The sequence below is a fragment of the Schistocerca americana genome, chromosome X (genome assembly GCF_021461395.2).
Source record: "Schistocerca americana isolate TAMUIC-IGC-003095 chromosome X, iqSchAmer2.1, whole genome shotgun sequence".
Lineage (NCBI taxonomy): Eukaryota > Metazoa > Arthropoda > Insecta > Orthoptera > Acrididae > Schistocerca > Schistocerca americana.
Genome location: NC_060130.1, coordinates 699,847,642 through 699,870,280, shown reverse-complemented (window position 1 = coordinate 699,870,280; position 22,639 = coordinate 699,847,642). Strand labels below are relative to the sequence as shown.

The 22,639-nt window shown below is 44.3% G+C and overlaps 1 protein-coding gene across 1 annotated transcript in view; it reads right to left on the bottom strand.

The window, feature by feature from the left end:
* Positions 1–12,266, bottom strand: part of LOC124556501 (phosphonopyruvate decarboxylase-like) — a 104,718-nt gene extending 92,452 nt beyond the window's left edge. Inside the window, exon 1 of the mRNA XM_047130458.1 lies at positions 12,183–12,266. The gene's annotated coding sequence lies outside the window, so the exon portion shown is untranslated. The remainder of the gene's footprint in view (positions 1–12,182) is intronic.
* Between the last annotated feature and the right edge of the window lie 10,373 nt (positions 12,267–22,639).

Below are 22,639 nucleotides of genomic sequence, written 5' to 3'. Positions count from 1 at the left end.
TTCAAAAGGATTTATTCGTGGCTAACTCCTTCCACTCCATTGATGGATATGACAGAAGAACATGAATAATTTTTAATACCTGACTTCTGTGGAGTTTGAGTGCAGTAATGCTAACTATGCCTTGTAAACGGCTTATGTTCTGACAAGGCTTGGCTACAATACCCTAGGAATAGCAATGTGCACTGTAATACTTTTAAGTATTAATTAATTAAGATGTAAACGAAAACAATTATAAAAGTTTCTATTTTTTCACACATCTGAGCACCATCTCACGCAGGACGTGAGGAAAGAACTTTAGCATCTCAAAATAATTCCCCCGTCCACTGTCGGCTGTTAGTGTCCAAAGGACACAATATTTCGGCGATCTATCCTGTCGCCATCATCAGGTGCGATGATGAATTGACCATCTGGTGGTTTGAAGGCAGCAGCATTCAATGTTCTGCCCACATAGGCATGATTGCAAACCGTTTCCAGGAGTCAGTTCCCTACGTTTGCTGAAAGTGTCGTAGTGTGTTCTAAATAAACCCTGTGCGGAATATGAAGCTTTGCTAAGGTTGCAGCAGGCGGCATGGTTGATTAGTTAGTTCCTGGTTCGTATCTCGATACATTCCTTGATTACACACCCCAGGTAACTTAATATTGCAGTCACGGAAAATGTTACACCATGCATATCTTGGCCGAACACTATTAAAATGACACTCTGTCTTTACATGCCTATGGGATACATTGATTTAAATTTATCCTTATTGTTGTGGTCTCAGTCCGAAGACTAATTTGATGCAGATCTCCATGGTACTCTGTCCTGTGCAAGAAGCCTCTTAAACTCCGAATAATTACTGCAACCTACATCTATCTGAATCTTCTTGCTGTATTCACCTCTTGATCTCCCTCTGCAGTTTTCACCCTCCGCACTTCCGTCCTACATCAAACTCGTTATCCCTTGATGTCTCAGAGCATGTTCTATCATCAGCCGGCAGCTGTGGCGAACGGTTCTAGGCGCTTCAGTCCGGAACCGTGCTGCTGCTACGGTCGCAGGTTCGAATCCTGCCTCGGGCATGGATGTGTGTGATGTCCTTAGGTTAGTTAGGTTTAAGTAGTTCTAAGTCCAGGGGACTGATGACCTCACATGTTAAGTCCCATAGTGCTTAGAGCCATTTGAACCATGTTCTATCAACCGATCCCTACTTTTACTCAAGTTGTGCTACAAATTTATTTTCTCCTCAGTTCCTTTCAGTGCCAGCTTATTAGTTTTATGATTTACCAACCTGTTGTTGTTGTGGTCTTCAGTCCAGAGACTGGTTTGATGCATCTCCCCATGCTACTCTATCCTGTGCAAGCTTCTTCATCTCCCAGTACCTACTGCAACATACATCCTTCTGAATCTGTTTAGTGTATTCATCTCCTGGTCTCCCTCTACGATTTTTACCTCCACGCTGCCCTCAAATATTAAATTGGTGATCCCTTGATGCCTCAGAATATGTCCTACCAACCGATCCCTTCTTCTAGTCAAGTTGTGCCACAAATTTCTCTTCTCCCCAATTCTGTTCAATACCTCCTCGTTAGTAATGTAATCTACCCATCTAATCTTCAGCATTCTTCTGTAGCACCACATTTCGAAAGCTTCTATTCTCTTCTTGTTTAAACTATTTATCGTCCGCGTTTCACTTCCATGTATGGTTACACTACATACAAATACTTTCAGAAACGACTTTCTGACACTTAAATCTATACTCGATGTTAAAAAATTTCTCTTCTTCAGAAACGCTTCCCTTGCCATTGCCAGTCTACATTTTATATCCTCTCTAAGTCGACCATCTTCAGTTATTTTGATCCCCATATAGCAAAACTCATTTACTACTTTAAGCGTCTCATTTCCTAATCTAATTCCCTCAGATCACCCGATTTAATTCGAATACATTCCATTATCCTCGTTTTGCTTTTGTTGATGTTCATCTTATATCCCCCTTTCAAGACACTGTCCATTCCGTTCAGCTGCTCCTCCAGGTCCGTTGCCGTCTCTGACAGAATTACAACGTCATCGACAAATCTCAAAGTTTTTATTTCTTCTCCATGGATTTTTCTTTTGTTTCCTTTACTGCTTGCTCAATGTACGAATTGAATAACATCGGCGATAGCATCTTCAGTATTCTTATGTAGCACCACATTTCAAAAGCTTTTAACTTCTTCGCGCCTGAGCTTTTTATCGTCTGTGTTTCACTTCCACACAAGGCTACACCCCAAACAAATACCTTCAAAAAAGTCTTTCTAATACATAAATCTGTATTCGATGGAAACAAATTTCTCCTCTTCAGAAACGCTTTTCTTGCCAGTCTACATTTTATATCCTCTCTACTTCGGCCATCATCAGTTATTTCACCATTACTTTCGTGTCTCACTTTCTAATCTAATTCCTTCAGAAACACTTCATTTAATTCGACTACGCTCCATTACTCTTGTTTTGCGGTCGTTGGCGTCCATTTTATAGTCTGCTTTCAAGACACTGTCCATTCCATAGAACTGTTCTTCCAAGTCTTTTGCTGTCTATGACAGAATGAAATATCATCGGAAAACCTCAGAGTTTTTATTAGTTCCTTCTCCAATTTTTCTTTTGTTAGCTTTACAGTTTGCTCAATAAGACTGAACAACATGGGGACAGGATACAACCCTGTCGGCTGGCCGGAGTGGCCGAGCGGTCCTAGGCGCTACAGTCTGGAACCGCGCAACCGCTACAGTCGCAGGTTCGAATTCTGCCTCGGGCGTGGATGTGTGTGATGTCCTTAGGTTAGTTAGGTTTAAGTAATTATAAGTTCTAGGGGACTGATGACCTCAGAAGTTAAGCCCCATAGTGCGCAGAGCCATTTTAAAACCCTGTCTCACTCCTTTCTCAACCATTTCCCTTTCATGCCCCTCGACTCGTGTAATTGTCGTCTGGTTTCTATACAATTTGTAAACAGGCTGTCACTGCGTGTATTTTACCCTGCTAACTTCAGAATTTCAGAGTGTATTCCTGTCAACAGTGTCAAAGACTTTCCCTACGGCTACAAATGCTGTAAATGTTGGTTTGCCTTTCCTTAACCAATCCTCTAAGATAAGTCTTAGGGTTAGTATTGCCTCACGTCTCCCTACATTTCTCCGCAACCCAAACTGATCTTTAAGGCCGGTTTCTGCCAGTTTTTCCATTCTTCTGTAGATAATTCATTCCATGTTTTGCAACATGACTTGTTAAACTTATATTCGCACTTGACAGCATCTGCTTTCTTTGGAATTGGAATTATTACATTCTTCTTGAATTCTGAGGGTATTTTGCCTGTGTCATCCATCTTGCACGCCAGATGGAATAGTTCTGCCGTGACTGGCTCTCCCAAGGATTTCAGTAGTTCTGACGGAAAGTCATCTACTCGAGGGGCTTTGTTTCGATTTAGGTCTTTCAGTGCTCTGCCAAATTCTTCTCACAGTAACGTATTTCTCATCTCGTCTTCATCTACGTCCACTTACAAAAAAAAATGGCTCTGAGCACTATGGGACTTAACTTCTGAGGTCATCAGTCCACTAGAACTTAGAACTACTTAAACCTAACTAACCTAAGGACCCCACACACATCCATGCCCGAGGCAGGATTCGAATCTGCGACCGTAGCGGTCGCGCGGTTCCAGACTGTAGCGCCTAGAACTGCTCGGCCACTCCGGCCGGCGTCCTCTTACATTTTTACTGTATTACCTTAAAGTTTATTTCCCTTATATAGCCCCTAAGTATACTCTTCCAGCTCTCAGCTTCCCCTCCTTTGCTTAGTACAGGTTTTCCATCCTGCTTCTCTTCTCTCCGAAGGCCTCTTTAATTTTCCCATAGGCGGTATCTATCTTTCCCCTAGTAATATACGCTTCTGTATTCTTACAATTGTCCTTTAGCCATTCATGCACAGTCATTTTGCAACTGTTTACCAAGCCGGCCGAAGTGGCCGTGCGGTTAAAGGCGCTGCAGTCTGGAACCGCAAGACCGCTACGGTCGCAGGTTCGAATCCTGCCTCGGAGATGGATGTTTGTGATGTCCTTGGGTTAGTTAGATTTAACTAGTTTTAAGTTCTAGGAGACTAATGACCTCAGCAGTTGAGTCCCATAGTGCTCAGAGCCATTTGAGCCAACTGTTTACCAATCGCATTTTTTAGACCTTTCTACACCCTTTCACCTGTTCCATTTGCTGCATTTTTATATTTTCTCCTTTCGTCAACTAAATTTAATATCTCCTATGATATCCAAGGATTTCTACTAAGCCTTATTTTTTTACCTATTTGACCCTCTGATTCCTTCATTATTTCATCTGTAAAAGCTACCCATTCGTCTTCTGCTGTACTTCTTTCTCTCGTTTCAGTCACTCTTTGCCTAATGCTCCCTCCGGCACTCTCAACAACCTCTCGTTCTTTCAACGTATCAGGCTACATCTCCTTAATTTCCTACCTTTTTACAATTTCTTCAGTTTTAACAGACAGTTCACAACCAATGTAGGACTAACAGTTTGCGCGTAGCGAGCTGGAGAACATACCCACACACACACACACACACACACACACACACACACACACACAGACACAGAAACAGTCTGAAAGGCTTGGAAGGGTGCTGCAAGGGAGGTTGTGCTGAAAATAATTGTTAAGAAAAAAAAATCCTATACGTTGCGCCATTCCAAATTTAATTAGCATTGAAGTTAGCCAATCAGGTAGTCGTGTGCGCAAATTCAAGCAGCCTGCCAGAAAAAGTGTCGCCAACCGTGGTCTTCGTTTGGTTTCCTCGAACCGAACAAACGTACCTTTTGTTTACCTAGCTTAAATTTATCACTTCTGAAAAGACACGGTTTAACTGGTAATGAACATTTGAACAAGTGCTAATGCACAGAACCACAGATGTCTGTGCATTACCGCATCTTAGAGCGTGCAAGTTCTTGTTCGTGAGACCATCTGATTGGCTAACTTGAATGCTAAATATCTCGGAAACGGGGCAACATATCGAATTTTTTTCTTAAAAATTATTTTTCAGAGTAACTTCTCCTACAACACCCTTTTAAGCTTTTGAGACTGTTTCTGATCACCCGGCATATACTGTATATTGTACAAGGTGATTCAGCTGTCCGTACTGCTCTCGTTTTATGCTACTCACAATGTTATACCTTTCCTTCATAAACCACGCGTGAGATTTTCATATTCTCTCTCTCACTGCACGAAAACTGTTAGTTCTACAGACAAATGAACGGGACCTTTTTGTGGGAAATTTAATGTAGTTAAATTTTGTATTGTGATACGTTTCCGCTGGAGGCGACGGTTTTCGAGTTATTCACGAAAAACGCACAAAAGAGACTTTCAAACCCACCTCCAGCCCCAAACTCGTCCCACACCAGCCAGGATTTTCAGAACGGATGTGGTTTGTAGCACTCGCTCCAACCATTGTACAACAGTTTCCGATCTACAAACTATTCCCAATATCCGACCTTTTTTGGTTCAATTGATTGGGCTATTACGCCTCCAACGTAGTTGGCTATTTCGTTTATGATACTAACTTCAACGTGCATCTGAGAGTAATGAAACATAAACAACTTTTGTAATCATTACACTAAAATCAATTACGTTGACAGTTCTATCCAGGCCTAACACTTAGAGCACTGTAGTTTCGTAATCAGAAGGCCTGACGTATACAACGATGTAATTATTTATTTTATTTTATGCTGTTAAAATTCGCAAAATTAGGTAAAGTTTTGACAAACGTCACTCTTACGAATCATACGTGCTCGACTAGGTCGGTGGCGTAAAAAGGCCAGTCAATGAAGAGTCAAAATGGGTGAAATGGCTCTGAGCACTATGGGACTCAACTGCTGAGGTCATTAGTCCCCTAGAACTTAGAACTAGTTTAACCTAACTAACCTAAGGACATCACAAACATCCATGCCCGAGGCAGGATTCGAACCTGCGACCGTAGCGGTCTTGCGGTTCCAGACTGCAGCGCCTTTAACCGCACGGCCACTTCGACCGGCCAGTCAGTCAATGAAGACCAAAATGTCGAATATGGGATATAATTCGTGCAGGCGCAAATTTTTGTACGGTTGTAAGAGGGAGTGCCATGAACGACATACTGAAGATCCTGACCGATGGGGCCGAGTGTGGAAGTGGTGCACTTAATGAGTGAGAAAATAAGAAAATCTCTCTCGTGGTTTATGAAGGCCAGCTATAATATTGCGTATTGCATAAAACGAGAGGGGTAGAGGCAGCTGAATCACCCCGTATATACGCGAGAGTGCAGAAAAATAATGCCTCCGAATTTTTTATTCTGTTGTCAATATCGGTTGAGGTATGACATCTTATTACTCGGTTCCTTCTGCCGCTAGAGTGCTCTGAATTGTAGCATGTAACTTGGTGGTGCGTAATGTAACTATGTCTGTGGGTGAGAAACAACGTGCTGTAATAGAGTTTCTAACTGCAAAAAACGGCCGGCAATTGAAATCCATAGACGAATGACAGATATGTATGGTGATGATTGGATCAATATTAGTAATGTGCGACGTTTGGTTGTTCGTGCTCGTAATAAAGGAAATGATGGTGCTACCTTGACGTGTGTGAAATCAGATTTTTATCTGATTCCGAAACTTAAAGAACACCTTCTATGACTTCACTTTGATAGTGATGAAGCGGTACAAGCAGAGGTGAGATCTGTGGCTTGATCAACAATGTTGAACATTCTGGAGTGACGGGATCAACAAACTGGTCTCTCGTGGAGAGAAATGTGTTCGTTGCCAGGGTGACTATTTTGAGAAATAAATATGTAGACATGAAGAATAAAGATGTAGATTGTTAATCAACTTTGTTTTATTTAAGAAGCTTTATGAGGTTTCACACAAAAAATTCTGAGAGATTACTTTTCAGCACGCCCTCTTAGTATCACAGAAAGTGCCAGAAAATATTCAGGACTTGTTAACTCACAGAACAAAACAGTATAACCAAACACTAACTATGAAATTCCAGACTAAAACAACAATAATAAAAGTAGTCCTCAGTTAAATTAATTTTTGTTTGTTGATCACCTGTTAATGCGCAAATCAGCCGCAAATATCTTTACCTCTTTTTTGAAGATTTTGTGTTTTTTCTTTCATTGTGACCGTGCATCGGTCACAGACAATCGAAAAATACTCAGAAAACTTTTCGGGCTAATGTCTAGTTCAAATGGTTCAAATGGCTCTGAGCACTATGCGACTTAACTTCTGAGGTCATCAGTCGCCTAGGACTTAGAACTAATTAAGCCTAACTAACCTAAGGACATCACACACATCCATGCCCGAGGCAAGATTTGAACCTGTGACCGTAGCGGTCGCTCGGTTCCAGACTGTAGCGCCTAGAACCGCACGGCCACTCCGGCCGGCTAATGTCTAGTAAGTAACTCCTTCCGTAAGTAGGGATGCATATTGCCTGAACTGCCTCACTGAACTGAGTCTACCATTTGCCTTGTCCCCTGCACGTTTCAGGTTATAAACCCATCTCCTTCTGCTCTAAACGGTTATGGTAAAGAGCATACGGAAAGAAATTGAAGGAAATTAGATAAAATGGCTGAATCCTGTTGAAAGAATAAATAATAGATATCAATTAACATTGTGTAATAACTACTTCATAGTTACAGTGTAAGACTATAGAAAAAACGGAAATACCAATTTTAGGATTCCTGAAGTCAAAACAGTCTCAAAGTGACTAATTCCCGATGTTGTTGTTGTTGTTGTTGGTGAAGATGTTTCCTCAATTTCGCTACAGTACGACAACCTTTAGTCCAGTCACGAATTCCGTAAGAATATAAATACAGGAAGCCTTGCAGACTGTACAACGAGCGACAGCTGAAAAAAAAGTAACCTGCGGAAATACGGTCAAATTTCACCATGTGCAATGACATTAGAGTCGGCCACAACGTAAAATTATTTAGGCGTTTTTTCTAACACTGACTTTAGATCGAGCGAACACATAAATGTACTTTCAGGAAATTCTGGTGTCAAATTAAGGTTGTTTGAAAGAAATCATCGACAGTGTAACTCATCTACAGTGGAGACTTCTTAGAATCCTCACGTCCGACTCTTTATTGATTACTGTTTTTTCGCATGGGACATCCACCAAATGGAGTTAACAGAGTATAAAAGAAGAACTACCAAAGTTTAGCGTAGTCAGAATAAGAGTGTCTCTGGTATTCTATACTGGGAGACGCAAATACATATCGCGTAGTGACTCGACGGTAAAATTCAACGAATTAGGCCTAACTGGGAGTCACTCTTCGCACGTACCATTCGAGAGTAGAGCTGTAGTCTGTTCTAATGATACAGGTACACTACGTGATCGTCATCCACTATATATCGTATGGACTTTTGCGAAGTACAGTTGTAGAAGTAACTGTAGTCCACTTCTTGAGCCCGGAGCTTTGGGAACATTTTATTTCCTTTAGAGTTTTTAAAGTTCCATCGAATACTGGTTCACTAAAGACTGTGCAATGACCTAGATTTAAACACGTGCATAAGAATGAATTAGCTGTGAACTTCCTAAAATAGTCGTTCCAGAATGATGGGAAACATATTTTCAGTGGCTAGACTGGAAATGTTGCAATGGCACGTAACGCTTCAGAAGGGACGTTGTGTTTTGTGTATTTTTGTTCTCCCTATCACTAGGATGCGATAGACTACGCATTAAAAACGGTGGCTGTGGAGGTTTACGTAACGAATCACTCGTAATGGTCACTGCAGTCTCCAAATTCGTGTGCAGTCACTGAAAGCGTCAGGTTCCGAACCAAGATAACTTATTTTCTTAATTTCGGTTGCAACTCTCTTCTGCTTTGCAGTTAACATGAACATAAATATCATGAATTACGATTTTTAACATCGCCGTGCCTAATATAACGACTTGGGGCAAATACACGTATTTATTATTTCTGATATACAATAAAGAAATGTGCAACAGCTCCTGCCTGAGCTCCACAGTTATTTACACCTATTATTTTCTAGTTTACTTATGTACTTATATTATTGTATAGTCAATGTAATGTTCGGCACTTTCTCTCGGCAGAAACTGCTCTGATGTCTCTGTGTCGATGCTTACACGAAGACTACGGGTAATATTTCCTATCCGTTGACACAGGATTAGCTTCCCCACTTTTTAATAATTATTGAAAGTAAGTAAGACTGGTAGTTCCGTTACACACGCGACACGACCGTTGGATGGTTTTTTACTAGTGCTGGCACAAGCTCTGCGTTAAGTTGCGTATATACCACAAAATCTTAAAGCTTTGTACGTCAGATCGGACTTCAATATCCGCCTTCATTTTCCTACCTTGCTCCCTGATATCGAAAACCTCTCTACGTTCTCAGGAAATGAAGAGAAGCCCAATATTGACGCATAATGAAAAGAAAACACTCTTATTACACTTGAGATCAAAAATCTCAAAATGTTCGAAATGCCTCTTGCCAGGTCTGATATTAAACTCAGAAATTTTAAATACTGCTGTAGACAAGTATCAAGCTCCTACTGCAGCGAACACAGGTGATGCTATATTACAAGTTTCTTTGTCTCATTTAATTCACAGTTACTAACGTAAATACACAGCAACATTCTAAATTTTTTGATAAAAAACTACGCATGAAATACTAAATTTAACAAAACGATGAAAATTGCGCCATGATAAACGATAATGATCTCTAATTTACGCCGAAACCAATCAAGTTTTCGAACTAATTTCGATACGGAGAATCCTTCACGCAACTTAACTCTCATGATGTTAAAGTCACATTGCACCTCTACCGGTCCATCCCCTTTCCATTTCTTTATATCCGAATATGACCGAATTACTCTTTTTGTCAAAGTTCTGAGGTGATTCTCAGCTAAAGATTTCAAAATCCTGGCATCCAGTTAGAATCTAACAGGACTTCAAATATGCTCTTCAAATGAACAAGAGCATCATCAGAATATACATTGTAAAAGACACAAATTCAGATAATACGAAAAACTTACAGTGACGTTACGTTAAGTACATATTCTATTTCCAATATGGTAACTTCCGTTTAAATGTTCTTTACGTAACGTCAATGTAAGTTTTCCGTCTTATCTCAATTTATACCTTTTACCTTGTATATTCTGATGATGCACTTGATGATTCGAAGAGCGAAACCGGTAAATATAGAATACTAAGTGCGACTTATTGCTGTTTTCAAAAACTTTGTTTTAACAGTCGCTCCCCCTGCAGGCAATGCCTATTCTTGCTAAACTCCTTTTAACTTCAGGCTTCAAACTGAGCTTTGAGAACATCCCGCATGTCAAAATTACCCCATCTCATAGTTCACAGAGCAATCAAACAACAGTTTACAGATTAACTGATTATGCGGAACTCGACACAAAGATTGTTGTTTTTGGTTCTGCTAGCGGAACAAATTTTCTTTATCAGAATCTGATGATACATATGAGAAGAGGTGGCGACAGACACGTAATGATCACCAGACTGTATATCAGTATCCTGTGTTACATTCCATACCTTTCGGCAGTGTCTTCTGACGAAAGGATGTAAGAACCTATTGCTGGAGATCCGTTTGCCACATATAGATGGACCAACATTAACAGCTTGGCTGTCACCTTTAGAGATGTTCGAGAGGGAAGGCTATGTATATCAATGCACCTTTCAAAGTGGATGGTTGACCCACCGTTCATGATATCCCATACGACAGTTCACACGAGTAAAGAAAATCATTCCGAAAATCTCACGTGACATAATAAGCCATAAATAAGAATACAGAACATTCGTGTACATACAGAAAAATTCTCTCTCTCTCTCTCTCTCTCTCTTTGTCTCTCTCTCTCTCTCTCTCTCTCTCTCTCTCTCTCTCTCTCTCACACACACACACACACAAACACATGCGCGCGCGCACGCACACACGCATTGGCAGTTCTGGTTCCAACGACGTAAGTAGAGCATAACGGATCAAAAGCAAAGAAAGAGTCTAATACACTCATAGACACAGAGATACTTCGTGATTACTCACATTCACATACATTACACATGATCTGCTTGTGCAGTAGTCATAACAGTAATAAATAAAGAGAATCAGTGCACCAACGGGGTGCGCTTCGAAGTTGTACTTTTACAGTAGGCAGTTATTAGAATGAACAATAACGAAACGGATACGACAAAAAGCGCTGCCGTCCCCAGCGGGACAAGCTCCGTTTGTGTCCAAAGCGTTTCGTGCTCTTTGCTCAGTTTCAGCTGCACTATTTGTTTCGAAAAACATTAAAAATATTTTTGATTGAACAATATGATCTCCCAGTGCTCCCATTACATTTTTGTTTCGTCTATTAACTGTTATAATATTCGAAAATAACATTTGTTGCCTGCTAAATCTCCGTGGAACTAATTTTCCATGTTTTTTGCCGGCAGATAAGCTCTACACATGCGAAAGACTGCGGCATACAGTGCCTGAAATCAGTGAAGATGGTCAGTAATTTGTCTGAAGAGAAATAATCAGTGGGACCTCTGTGGGTTATCAACAGACGGGTCTGAATACGCGAGTTATCCTTGTAGTGCCACATTGAGCCACGACGCGGGGTGTTATCTCGGTAGGCATAAAAGCGTTCAAATTTATCCTGCTTCTCGTTCATCACTTAAAATGAATATCAAATTATTGTTAAAGAATGGAACGTCTTGTTCCTCCCATAGCTGAGCCTATTCCTCGAGAATCTCAAATGAAGTTAAGTGTCTGATCTGCTTCTCCGAAATTTGCACAGTTAAGCAGAGAACACCTGTCTGCAATGTACGGAGAATGTGCTTTATCGCTTCTCCGCAGTATTTTGGGACTGGGACAATGTGGTAAGAGTATAGGGAGATAAGACAAATACCTTAGAGACTGGTCGTCATAGTGTGTACATGAATTCAGATCTTCCAACGCAATTCCTTATCGATTTTCATTTAAGATAGGCCGCATTTGACGGATAGTCTGACGAAATAAATTTTAGGCCATGAAAGTAGCCATGTCATTTGTCACCCAAACTGAGGCGCAAAAAATGTTATTATCGAAGAGTAGTTTCTTGAATGTTTTAATAAATGGAAGTATCACGATTAGTATATGCCATGGAAGCCTCCTAGTAGTTGCGGGCACGTGCGAGTGTTACCAAGGCTGGGGCTTGTGGGTTGGCTTACTGGTTGCTCAGCGGTGTGCTGCTGCGTGCTGCGTCTCTGAGGGTCGCCAGCGGACTGCCACTGGCGCAGTCAGGAGTGGCTACTTTGCGCCCGAATGTGCGCCGCGACCCTCTGACACCGCGATAAGCGCGCCCCAGCCGCTCTTCGTAATTTCCGTTCCAAAGATCATACACGTCAAATAGAAGCCGCAATGCTCCTAACGTGTGTTCCATCTAAGGGCACAGCTCCACCATAATGTCGCGATGCGAGGGTGTCGACCATCTGTTTGAAAGCATTCGCCGCATTTTTGTGCCACAGAGAACAGCATTTGCTCTTGTTTTATATAAATGAGCTTTTATCACATATTCAAGAAATTTAGCTAATTCATCTTGCTGATGATGCGAGAATTGCAGCTAAAGCTGATTCAGATACGTCAACACTAGCAAAGCGAAATGAATTACCTAATAACATTACTCTCCATTAAAATTGCTACACCACGAAGATAACGTGCTACAGACGCGAAAGTTAACCGACAGAAAGAAGATGCTGTGATATGCAAATGATTAGCTTTTCAGAGCATTCATACAAGGTTGGCGCCGGTGGCGACACCTACAACGTGCTGACATGAGGAAAGTTTCCAACCGATTTCCTATACATAAACAGCAGTTGACTGGCGTTGCCTGGTGAAACGTTGTTGTGATGCCTCGTGTAAGGAGGAGAAATGCGTACCATCACGTTTTCGACTTTGATAAATGTCGGATTGTATCCTATCGCGATTGCGGTTCATCGTATCGCGACATTGCTGCTCGCGTTGGTCGAGATCCAATGACTGTTAGCAGAATATGGAATCGGTGGGTTCAGGAGGGTAATACGGAACGCCGTGCTGGATCCCAACGGCCTCGTATCACTACCAGTGGAGATGAATGGCATCTTATTCGCCTGGCTGTAACGGATCGTGCAACCACATCTCGATCCCAGAGTCAACAGATGGGGACGTTTGCAAGACAACAACCATCTGCACGAACAGTTGGATGACGTTCGCAGCAGCATGGACTATCAGCTCGGAGACCATGGCTGCGGTTACCCTTGACGCTGCATCACAGACAGGAGCGCCTGCGATTGTGTACGCAACGACGAACCTGGGTGCACGAATGACAAAACGTCATTTTTTCGGATGAATCCAGGTTCTGTTTACAGCATCATGATGGTCGCATCCCTGTTTGGCGACATAGCGGTGAACGCACATTGGAATCGTGTATTCGTCATCGCCATACTGACGTATCACCCGGCGTGATGGTATGGGGTGCCATTGGTTACACGTCTCGGTCACCTCTTGTTCGCATTGACGGCACTTTGAACAGTGGACGTTACATTTCAGATGTGTTACTACCCGTGGCTCTACCCTTCGTTCGGTCCCTGCGAAACGCTACATTTCAGCAGCGTAAAGCACGACCGCATGTTGCAGATCCTGTAAGGGCCTTTCTGGATACAGAAAATGTTCGACTGCTGCCCTGGCCAGCACATTCTCCAGATCTCTCACCAATTGAAAATGTGTGGTCAATGGTGGCCGCAACTGGCTTGTCACAATACGCCAGTCACTACTCTTGATGAACTGTGGTATCGTGGTGAAGCTGCATGGGCAGCTGTACCTGTACACGCCATCCAAGCTCTGTTTGACTCAATGCCCAGGCGTAACAAGGCCGTTATTACGGCCAGAGGTGGTTGTTCTGGGTACTGATTTCTCAGGATCTATGCACCCAAATTGCGTGAAAATGTAATCACATGTCATTTCTAGTATAATATATTTATCCAATGAATACCCGTTTATCATCTGCATTTCTTCTTGGTGTAGCAATTTTAATGGCCAGTAGTGTATATATATAAATTAACTGCTCCTTAACTTGAAAGAAGTAAAGTCCATTCAATTTTCTACAGTACGAGACCTCACATACGCTACGCACGAAGGAAAATCATTTCATAAAATGAACTTCACAAAACTTTCCATTGTGAACATTTATAAGAATTCAAACTGGGAGTCACATATTATATGTGCTATGAAACGCATAAGTTCAACGACGCTAATAGCATTGGTTGGGAATGAGAGTCCAAATTGTTTGGAAAAACGCTTGTGGAAGACAGTATTTATTGGCCAACAACATATAATAAAGCCGATATGTAGTACATGTCCCTAGCCCTCTCGCCGCAACTTTCTGAGGGAGCTGTTTATATTAACAGCAGCCCCAGACTACATACACTCCCTTTCGAAGCTTTTTTCTCAGTAATCAATCTAGACCGGAGCTCGTCTCAAACTGAATAAAATGCAGAGGCATGTTGATAGTGGGACTCTTCAACTTTTAAAGAGAATTTGTCATTCAAAAGATCACACCTCTTATTATTAACAGCGTCTAGCAGTGTTGTCTATGGGGTAAACCTCACTCTTAATGACCAACCTTAACTTTGTTAAATCTAATGCCTTTAAACACTAATGTATCTTGATTACCAACTAAAAATTGTAGTTATCACATTTCTATAAATCTTTCTTCCAGCGGGCCGGCCGCTGTGGCCGAGCGGTTCTAGGCGCTTCAGTCTGGAACCGCGCTGCTGCTACGGTCGCATGTTCGAATCCTGCCTCGGGCATGGATGTGTGTGATGTCCTTAGGTTAGTTAGGTTTAAGTAGTTCTAAGTTCTAGGGGACTGATGACCTCAGATGTTAAGTCCCATAGTGCTCAGAGCCATTTGAACCATTTTTCTTCCAGTGGCGTTACATTTAAGGTAACATACTTCACATTCCTATGAGTGTATTCCCATAGAGGTCAAAAGCTTTTACAAAGTTCGCTTTGCAGAAATATCCAATTTACTTGTTTGGTAGTTCTGCTTCCGATCCACCACTGGCTATTATCCCATGTTTCATGCTTTTGCCTTTAGAACAGGTACTGTCCAGTGTACTGCTTCTTGTGCAAAATACTTCTTCTATGAAGCATACTGCACATTTTCGTGAGAAGTTGAACTATTTAGTCTTTTTCATGTTCGTTTCCTCACGTATTAAAAATGACCTATAGTGTCCATTACTGACTCTTGGCGAAGTATTGAAAGGAGTAAAGGAAATGACCATAAAAAACATTGACTTGTTGTTCAGTATTCGGAAATGTCTAACAGATAATACAAGTAATTTAAAACAAAAACTAAACCCATATGTATTTGATAATTCCACTTGTTACATAGAAGACTTATTCAAGTGGTGATATTTAGTATAATTGAGTGTTTAGGTCTACATTGCTGTCAGGTGAATGGGCAACAATATAAATGACTAAAATGTAGCCACTGAGGTACTGAAAAGGTGAATGTGGTCTATTGGTTTAACTTTTGATTTGTTTCACATTACGGAGGACAGCCACGCTATCGAGTAATGAAGCTAATAGTCAACAATGTGAAAGTAAAATGAGGCATGTATCAAGCCATGTCCATTTATTACAACGTATTAGCGTGCTACTGTACACAGGTTGCCTATTTGAGGGGTTGAGAGTGCCTCCGCTCCCCTCCCCTTCCTCCCCTCCATTTGGAGCAGCCCGAATCGCTCAAAAATCCCAGAAGTACTGCCTATATTTCTTGTGTTAATTCGACACAAACATGTACATAACTGTAAAAAGAGTACGAATACTCCATCCTTAGCCGGCCGTTGTGACCGAGAGTTTCTAGGCGCTTCAGTCGGGAACCGCACTGCTGCTACGGTCGCAGGTTCGAATCCTGCCTCTGGGATGGATCTGTGTGATGTCCTTAGGTTAGTTAGGTTTAAGTAGTTCTAAGTCTACGGGACTGATGACCTCAGATGTTAAGTCCAATAGTGCTTAGAGCCATTTTGAAATCCATCCTTACAGAACTCGATATTCAGGGGATACGGAGAGAGAGAGAGAGAGAGAGAGAGAGAGAGAGAGAAAGAAAAAGAGAGAACAGAAAATAATGTCAGTTGTGTGTCAGGGGGATGCTATGCAATAAGCTTTCTCTTTAGAGCTGTTTGCTTATATGCGAGACCAGCGGAAAAACGCTCCTATCGGAGCAAATGCGATTATGCTCCTGTGTGTTAAAATGGGGTATCAGCTGCCTCGTTCAACCTACACCATCACCTTTAAAACTTCCCCCAAAAGTTTTGGCATGCCTACATATTCGCGCTTTCTAACATGCTATTCACATCTCACTCTCATAAGTTCCCCTAACTGTAGCTCGCTCTCACCATCTAGTCCATTGTTGTAAGTCACTCAAACCCATCCGCTTCCACTTGCCCATTCTCACTCACTCATTCAGCCCAACTCATTCCCATTACCTCTTAGTAGCTCTCTAACTGGCATTGCCCCCGCCTCGCAGCCATAGTCTCCTTCTTTCTGTCCTACAAATACTGTCTCCTCTCATAATCAATGTCTCCCTCTTGCTCTCTCTTACTGCTACTATCTCATTCATCCCCTCGACTGCCGCTGTATCTTCTCGCTGACCCTAGCTCTCACTGTCGTAGACTTTGCCTCTCATTATCACTGACTCTCATCCATTCCACTTTCTTCTTCTCTTTATTCCTGTCCCACAGGCATTGTCTCCTTCACGCTTTTCCTAGCACTGTTCTGTCACTGTCAACCATGTTCGACTGCCACTTCATCCCTCTTTTTCTCTCACACTGCCATTGTCTCCTTCGCACTTTCTATACTACAGCCACTACCTACTGTTTTCCAGTATTTATTACTTTTCCGTCTCTTTCCCACTGCTACTGTCTCCTTCTCTCTCAGCATAAAAAAGTGCGAATATTTTCCTATGCCAACATTTTGGGAAAATTTTTAAAGGTGCTGAGGAAGGAAGAATGAGGCAGCAGGTACCCCACTTCTTAGTCACATTCTTTTATTAAACAGGAGCACATTCGCCTTTTTTCAAAAATGGCTCTAAGCACTATGGGACTTTAACATCTGAGGTCATTAGTCCCCTAGACTTAGAACTACTTAAACCTAACTAACCTAAGAACTTCACACAGATCCATGCCCGAGACAGGATTCGAACCTGCGGCCGTAGCAGCAGCGCGGTTCCGGACTAAAGCGCCTAGAACCGCTCGGCTACAGTGGCCGGCCGCCTTTTTTGTTCTCCGGTAGGAGCATTTTTCCGCTGGTACCATTTTTTTCATTGCTGCAGCAGAGAATGTCATTCATATGAAAAGAGCTTTAGGATCAGTAAAATTTTGATAGTTTAGTCATGTGAAACTGAAACGACGCAAAACTATATAATTTTACACATTAGACCAGATATTATGTGCACAAAAATTTTGCTTGTGCTTCGGTACTACACCAGAGCGTTCCCAGAACCCTTTTGATGATAACGCAGATATTTTACAACATATTTCTCCATGCTACGCCACTGTATTCGCATTACACCGGATTTTATGTGCGTATGTTACGCGTACGAGTACGGTAGCTTTGTAACTCTGTATCTCGGAAACGAACTAAAATATCAAGAAAATTTTTTAGGTTGCTCGAAACCTTAGACTGAGGAAGCATGAGAAAAGAAGTCGCTCCCCAGCTTTTGTTCCACAAGTATTTGTTATCTGCTGTCCTCTTCTTCATGTTGAATGCGGATAGCAACGTTATTGGTATAATATGTGTTTTTCCTCCACGAGCCACCGACCGATCACATAGCACGGCGGGACGTAGATCGACATAGCACCATACCACTCGGTGTCGGTCATACAAGGACACGGGCTGATGCGAATGTGTCTGCTACTGTACCTTGAAAATCTTCAGCTACTCGGCCGGGCTTTTGTCAGATGAGGAAATGAAATTGCGCGTCTAGGCATGTAACATGCAAGTTACAACCGAACATATGAGCGCAAGTTCGTTTGCGTTGATGCGCATTAACGCAAAGTCCACGGAAAAAATCTTAGACACAACATGTGAACAAGCGTTGCCGCGCTGTTACAGATAGATGGCACCCGTGTGCTGTTCAGTGAACGGCGCATTTCCGTCTTGATCAGACATATTTTCTGTGTGTTACTGTACTTTTCTTTTTTGTACTTTCAGAAAAATGAGTTAAACGGAAGGCAAGAATATTGACATCGAGTTACTAATTGACGGAGTAGAGATAAGACCAACGTTATTGAATATAGCGTCGGAATTGTATAGAAATAAAATTTTCAGACAGTGAGCTTAGGAAGAACTGGTTTCTTATCTCTGTGAAGTATATGATGCAAGAAAAAATAAAGAGATAGACAAGAAAACGTTTGTCGTTAACAAGAACACTTTCGTTCACATCGTACGATCTGCATGTTCAAGTCTACCTTCAGTAAGAAAACAGCTGGTTAATCTAGACTGAACGTTATCCGTCGATGAAGTGGATTGTCCATCGTCCGTAGTATTTTTGATGTGCTTTCCTTCTAAAGTGCCTTCGTGTTTAAATGTATCTCTCATTCGAACATATTTGCGACGTACTATAATGGCTTTTACAATGTGTTTGCACAATCCATACTATCTTCTGGCGATGTAATATCTGCACTAATTATTACACGCTATGCCAAAGGTACTCTCAACATATCTACCCACTAAAGTTGTTCGGTGCTTCAATATAAGGCGTAGTCGAAAAGTTCCCGTTTGAGGGTGTTGTTGCAGCGTATATGCAACGTAACATGACTCCAATGCGGGTGTATAAGCACCGACATGGAGGCAAGGGATTAGGGTGGCATTCGTGTATTTCCACCGGACGTGCGGTAAATTCAGACACGTGAACTATGGCGAAGTTCTTACCAAATGCGTCCAAACAGGAGAAACGTGCTGTTTTTCTTTTCTTAGCTGCCGAAGGGCAAACACCAGTAGACACTCATCGAAGAATGAAGAATATGTATGGGGCTGCATGTCTGTCGAAAACGACAGTGGATGAGTGGTGCGTCAAGTTTCGTGCTGCTACACGAAAACACAGGCCCCCATATCGCAAATGTCGTATCTCAGAAGTTACGCCAACTCGAGTGAGAGATACTCGAGCAGCCGGCCTATAGCCCTGATCTATGTGATTATTAAGCCTTTGGTCCCTTACAGGGTCGACGATTCCTGTCGGACAGGAATATGTAGCAAGCAGTTACGGACTTCTTCACACAGCAGGACACGGTGTTATATCAAATGGGTGTCTTCAACCTGGCGAGTCGGTGAGATGACTGTCTCAATGCTCAAGGCGACTTTATCTGATTGGCATACCGATTCTGGACCCGCTCCTTATGTCTTTATCCATAAGTCAGCTACTTTCCACCCTAGGGTCCCATTAAATTTTCCATCAGCGCAAATGCTTCATCACCTACCATCTCATAATGAACTGCCATGTCATGGTTTACTATTTAAGACCTTTTTTTGTATATCTGTTTTTCATACGAAATGGAATCTCTAAGAATTACTGAGTCGCTGTCTCTCACATACGCGCGAACACCATAGCGCCGACAGTACTAGAGAGAGAGAGAGAGAGAGAGAGAGAGAGAGAGAGAGAGAGAGAGAGAGAGAGAGAAAATGTTTATGAGCGAAGTAGAAGGAACTTAAATGTTCTTAATTTTGTATTCTGATATGTTTACCATCGAGAGCACCGATGCAATGATCAAAAACTGCGTATTGTTCAAATCCCTGAGATATTTCAATCAATTTTTCTTCACTTGGTGTTAGCATCAGAATATCTTTTAATGTCATCGACATAACTATGCATACATAACGAATTATCACAGTTATGGTAGATTTTCCAATATTGTGTGAATAGTGTATCTCCACCTCTGAACATCCGCTTGGTAGATATCTGAAACCGAAACGGACTGCGAGAGAGTAACTGTAGCGACTAAAACGCGCTCTGCCGCTCGTCGTCTGAACTCCTTTAAATTCGATCACGCGTCAGCGTGCGTTACATCTGGACTTAGCATAAAAACTGCCAAGAATATGGCTTTGAATCCCTCAGAAGTTTCCTTCGTGAGAGAGACCTCAAATTAGACACGTCTTATTTTTTTGTTGAGAATCCGGGAAAGAGATTTCGGTATTTTAGTCTTCGCGTTATCATCACTCGTTGCAGTAGCAACGTAAGCAACACAATAAATGAATATGAGTCAAAGAGCTAGCTATCGCGATTCGAGGGTTGGATTCCCTCTCTTCTTCATCGAAGAGTTTCACTGCCTGGGCTACTCTCAGGGTGCGCCTTCGACGTGGAAGATCCTTGCCGTGTCGTCTGTTTGCCGCCGCCGCCGCCGCTTGGTCGCCGCCTTCCGGTCCTTGCCGCCGCCGCCGCCGCCGCCGCCTGCCGGGGCCCGTCGCCCCCGCCTGGTCGCCGCCTGCCGGGGCTCGCCGCCCCCGCCTGGTCGCCGCCTGCCGGTGCCCGCCGCCGCCGCCGCCTGCCGGTGCTCGCCGCCGCCGCCGCCGCCGCCGCCGGTGCCCGCCGCCTGCCGGTGCTCGCCGCCGCCGCCGCCGCCGCCGCCATCCGGTGCCGCCTGGTCGTCACCATCGCCGCCGTCCTGACCCTGGTCTACGGCCGTCTTCGTCTTCATCCGTCTTCGTCTTTGTCTGTCCCCGGTTTCTGTCCTCTCCTCTTCGTTCTGTTCGTTCTTGTTTCTCTCTCCCGTCATGTCCGCCCCCACCACCACTGTCACTACTACCACCACCGCCATTGTCTATACCTCCCCTTCCGCCGCCTCCACCACTATAACTTGGTGTGCCCAGTCCCACCTCCCTCCTTCCATTCCACCTCTCCTCACTGTCCCTTCACCCTCTATCTTTGTCGCCCCCTCTCCCGCTTCTTCCTCCCGCTGCTCTCGTTCTGATCCCTTCCCCCCACTCCCCCAGCCTGTCACTGCAGCTCCAGCTCGGGTGGTGGCCCGTCGGGCCACTGCCCACGCCCAGCTCTCCCCGTCACCTTCGCCATCGCCGCCGCCTCTGCCGCCGTCATCGTCATCGTCGCCTTCACCGTCACCGTCACCATCTCCGGCGCCGACTCCGGCCCCGGGACCTGCCCCTCCCCGCCACATTCCCGTTGTTCCCATCCCCCACACCTCCTCCACCGCCGTCAAGCGCCCCGGTGGCACCCCTGCTTCCTCTGCTTCCAAAAAGGCTGCACCTCGTCCTCCTTCCCCCACCCTTGATGCCATGGAAGTCTCCCCGCCTGTCCCTGCCCCCTCATCCTCCTCCTCTCTCCCTTCCTCCTACCGCTACCTCCTCTCCCGTCCTGATCCCTCTCTCCTTGAAGCCCGGAACCTCACCCTCTTCCTTCGCCAGCATTGTCCTGGTGCCCCCATCTCCCTCCTCACTCCTCGCCGAGATTCTGTTCTCATCTCCTCCCCCAGCCCAACCCTCCATACTGACATCCTCTCCCGTCTCCCCATCACCCGTTTTGGTCCCAACGCCTCCCTTACCCCTGCTCCTTCTCCATCTCCTACCCGCCAACCCCAACCCCCGCGTCGCCCGCCGACCCTCACCGCCGTGATCACGCGGCTCAGTCCGTCGATCACGGAGGAGGAGGTGTTGGCGGAGCTCCAGGCCCATCCCACGCTGGAGGTGCGGGCGGTCCGCCGCATTTTCAACTCGGCCGGCCCCACCCGCCTTATGCGGGTTTTCTCTGAGGACGCCCCCTCCATTGACCGTCTCCTGAAGGAGGGTGCCCTCCTCTTCCACCAGCGGTACAAGGTCGACCCTTCCCGTTCCCCTCCTCAATCCCTGCGCTGCCAGAGGTGTCTGCGCTATAATGCGCACCCCACAGCTGAGTGCCGCGAGGCCCCCACCTGCCCGCATTGTCGGCAGGCGCACTTCCTCCGGCAGTGCCCTAACCTCCAATCCCCTCCCTCCTGTAATACCTGCAATCTCCCTCATCCCACCTACTCCCAAAAGTGTAAAGCCCGACCCCCTCCAACCACTCCTGAACTCACCGTACCTGTCCGTCCTCTGGACGCCCCCACCCCCCCTGGCAATTCCCTTCGTCCCCCACCCACCGCTGAGGACATCATCAGGTTCCTCACCATCGTCCTCCAGAATGTTCATCCCTTTCAGCGCCCTCACACCCTCCAGCAGATCTCCCTTGCTGCCCGTTCCATCTTCCAACTCAAGATGTACGCCACCTACTCCAACAACCAGGCCCATTTCACCTTCTCCCGTCTTGACACCCTCGTTTAAATCCCAGTCATGGCGCGACAGCAACGTATCCTTTTCAACAACATACGCTCCCTTCCTGCCAACAAAAACCTGTTCCTGCACACCCTTGCCACCCACCACGTGGATGCCTTCCTCCTCAATGAAACCTTCCTGCAACCCCAACACACAGTCCACACTTCGCCCTACCTCCTCCACCGCTCCGATAATCCCCTCCCGATTGCGCGTGGCGGAGTTGCCATTGGTCACCACCGCCAGATCCCCGTTCGGCTCCAACCTCTCCTTCCCGACCCCACCGAACACCTGATCCTTAGTCTCTTCTTCCCCGGCCTTACCGTTACCTGCGCCACCATCTATGTCCG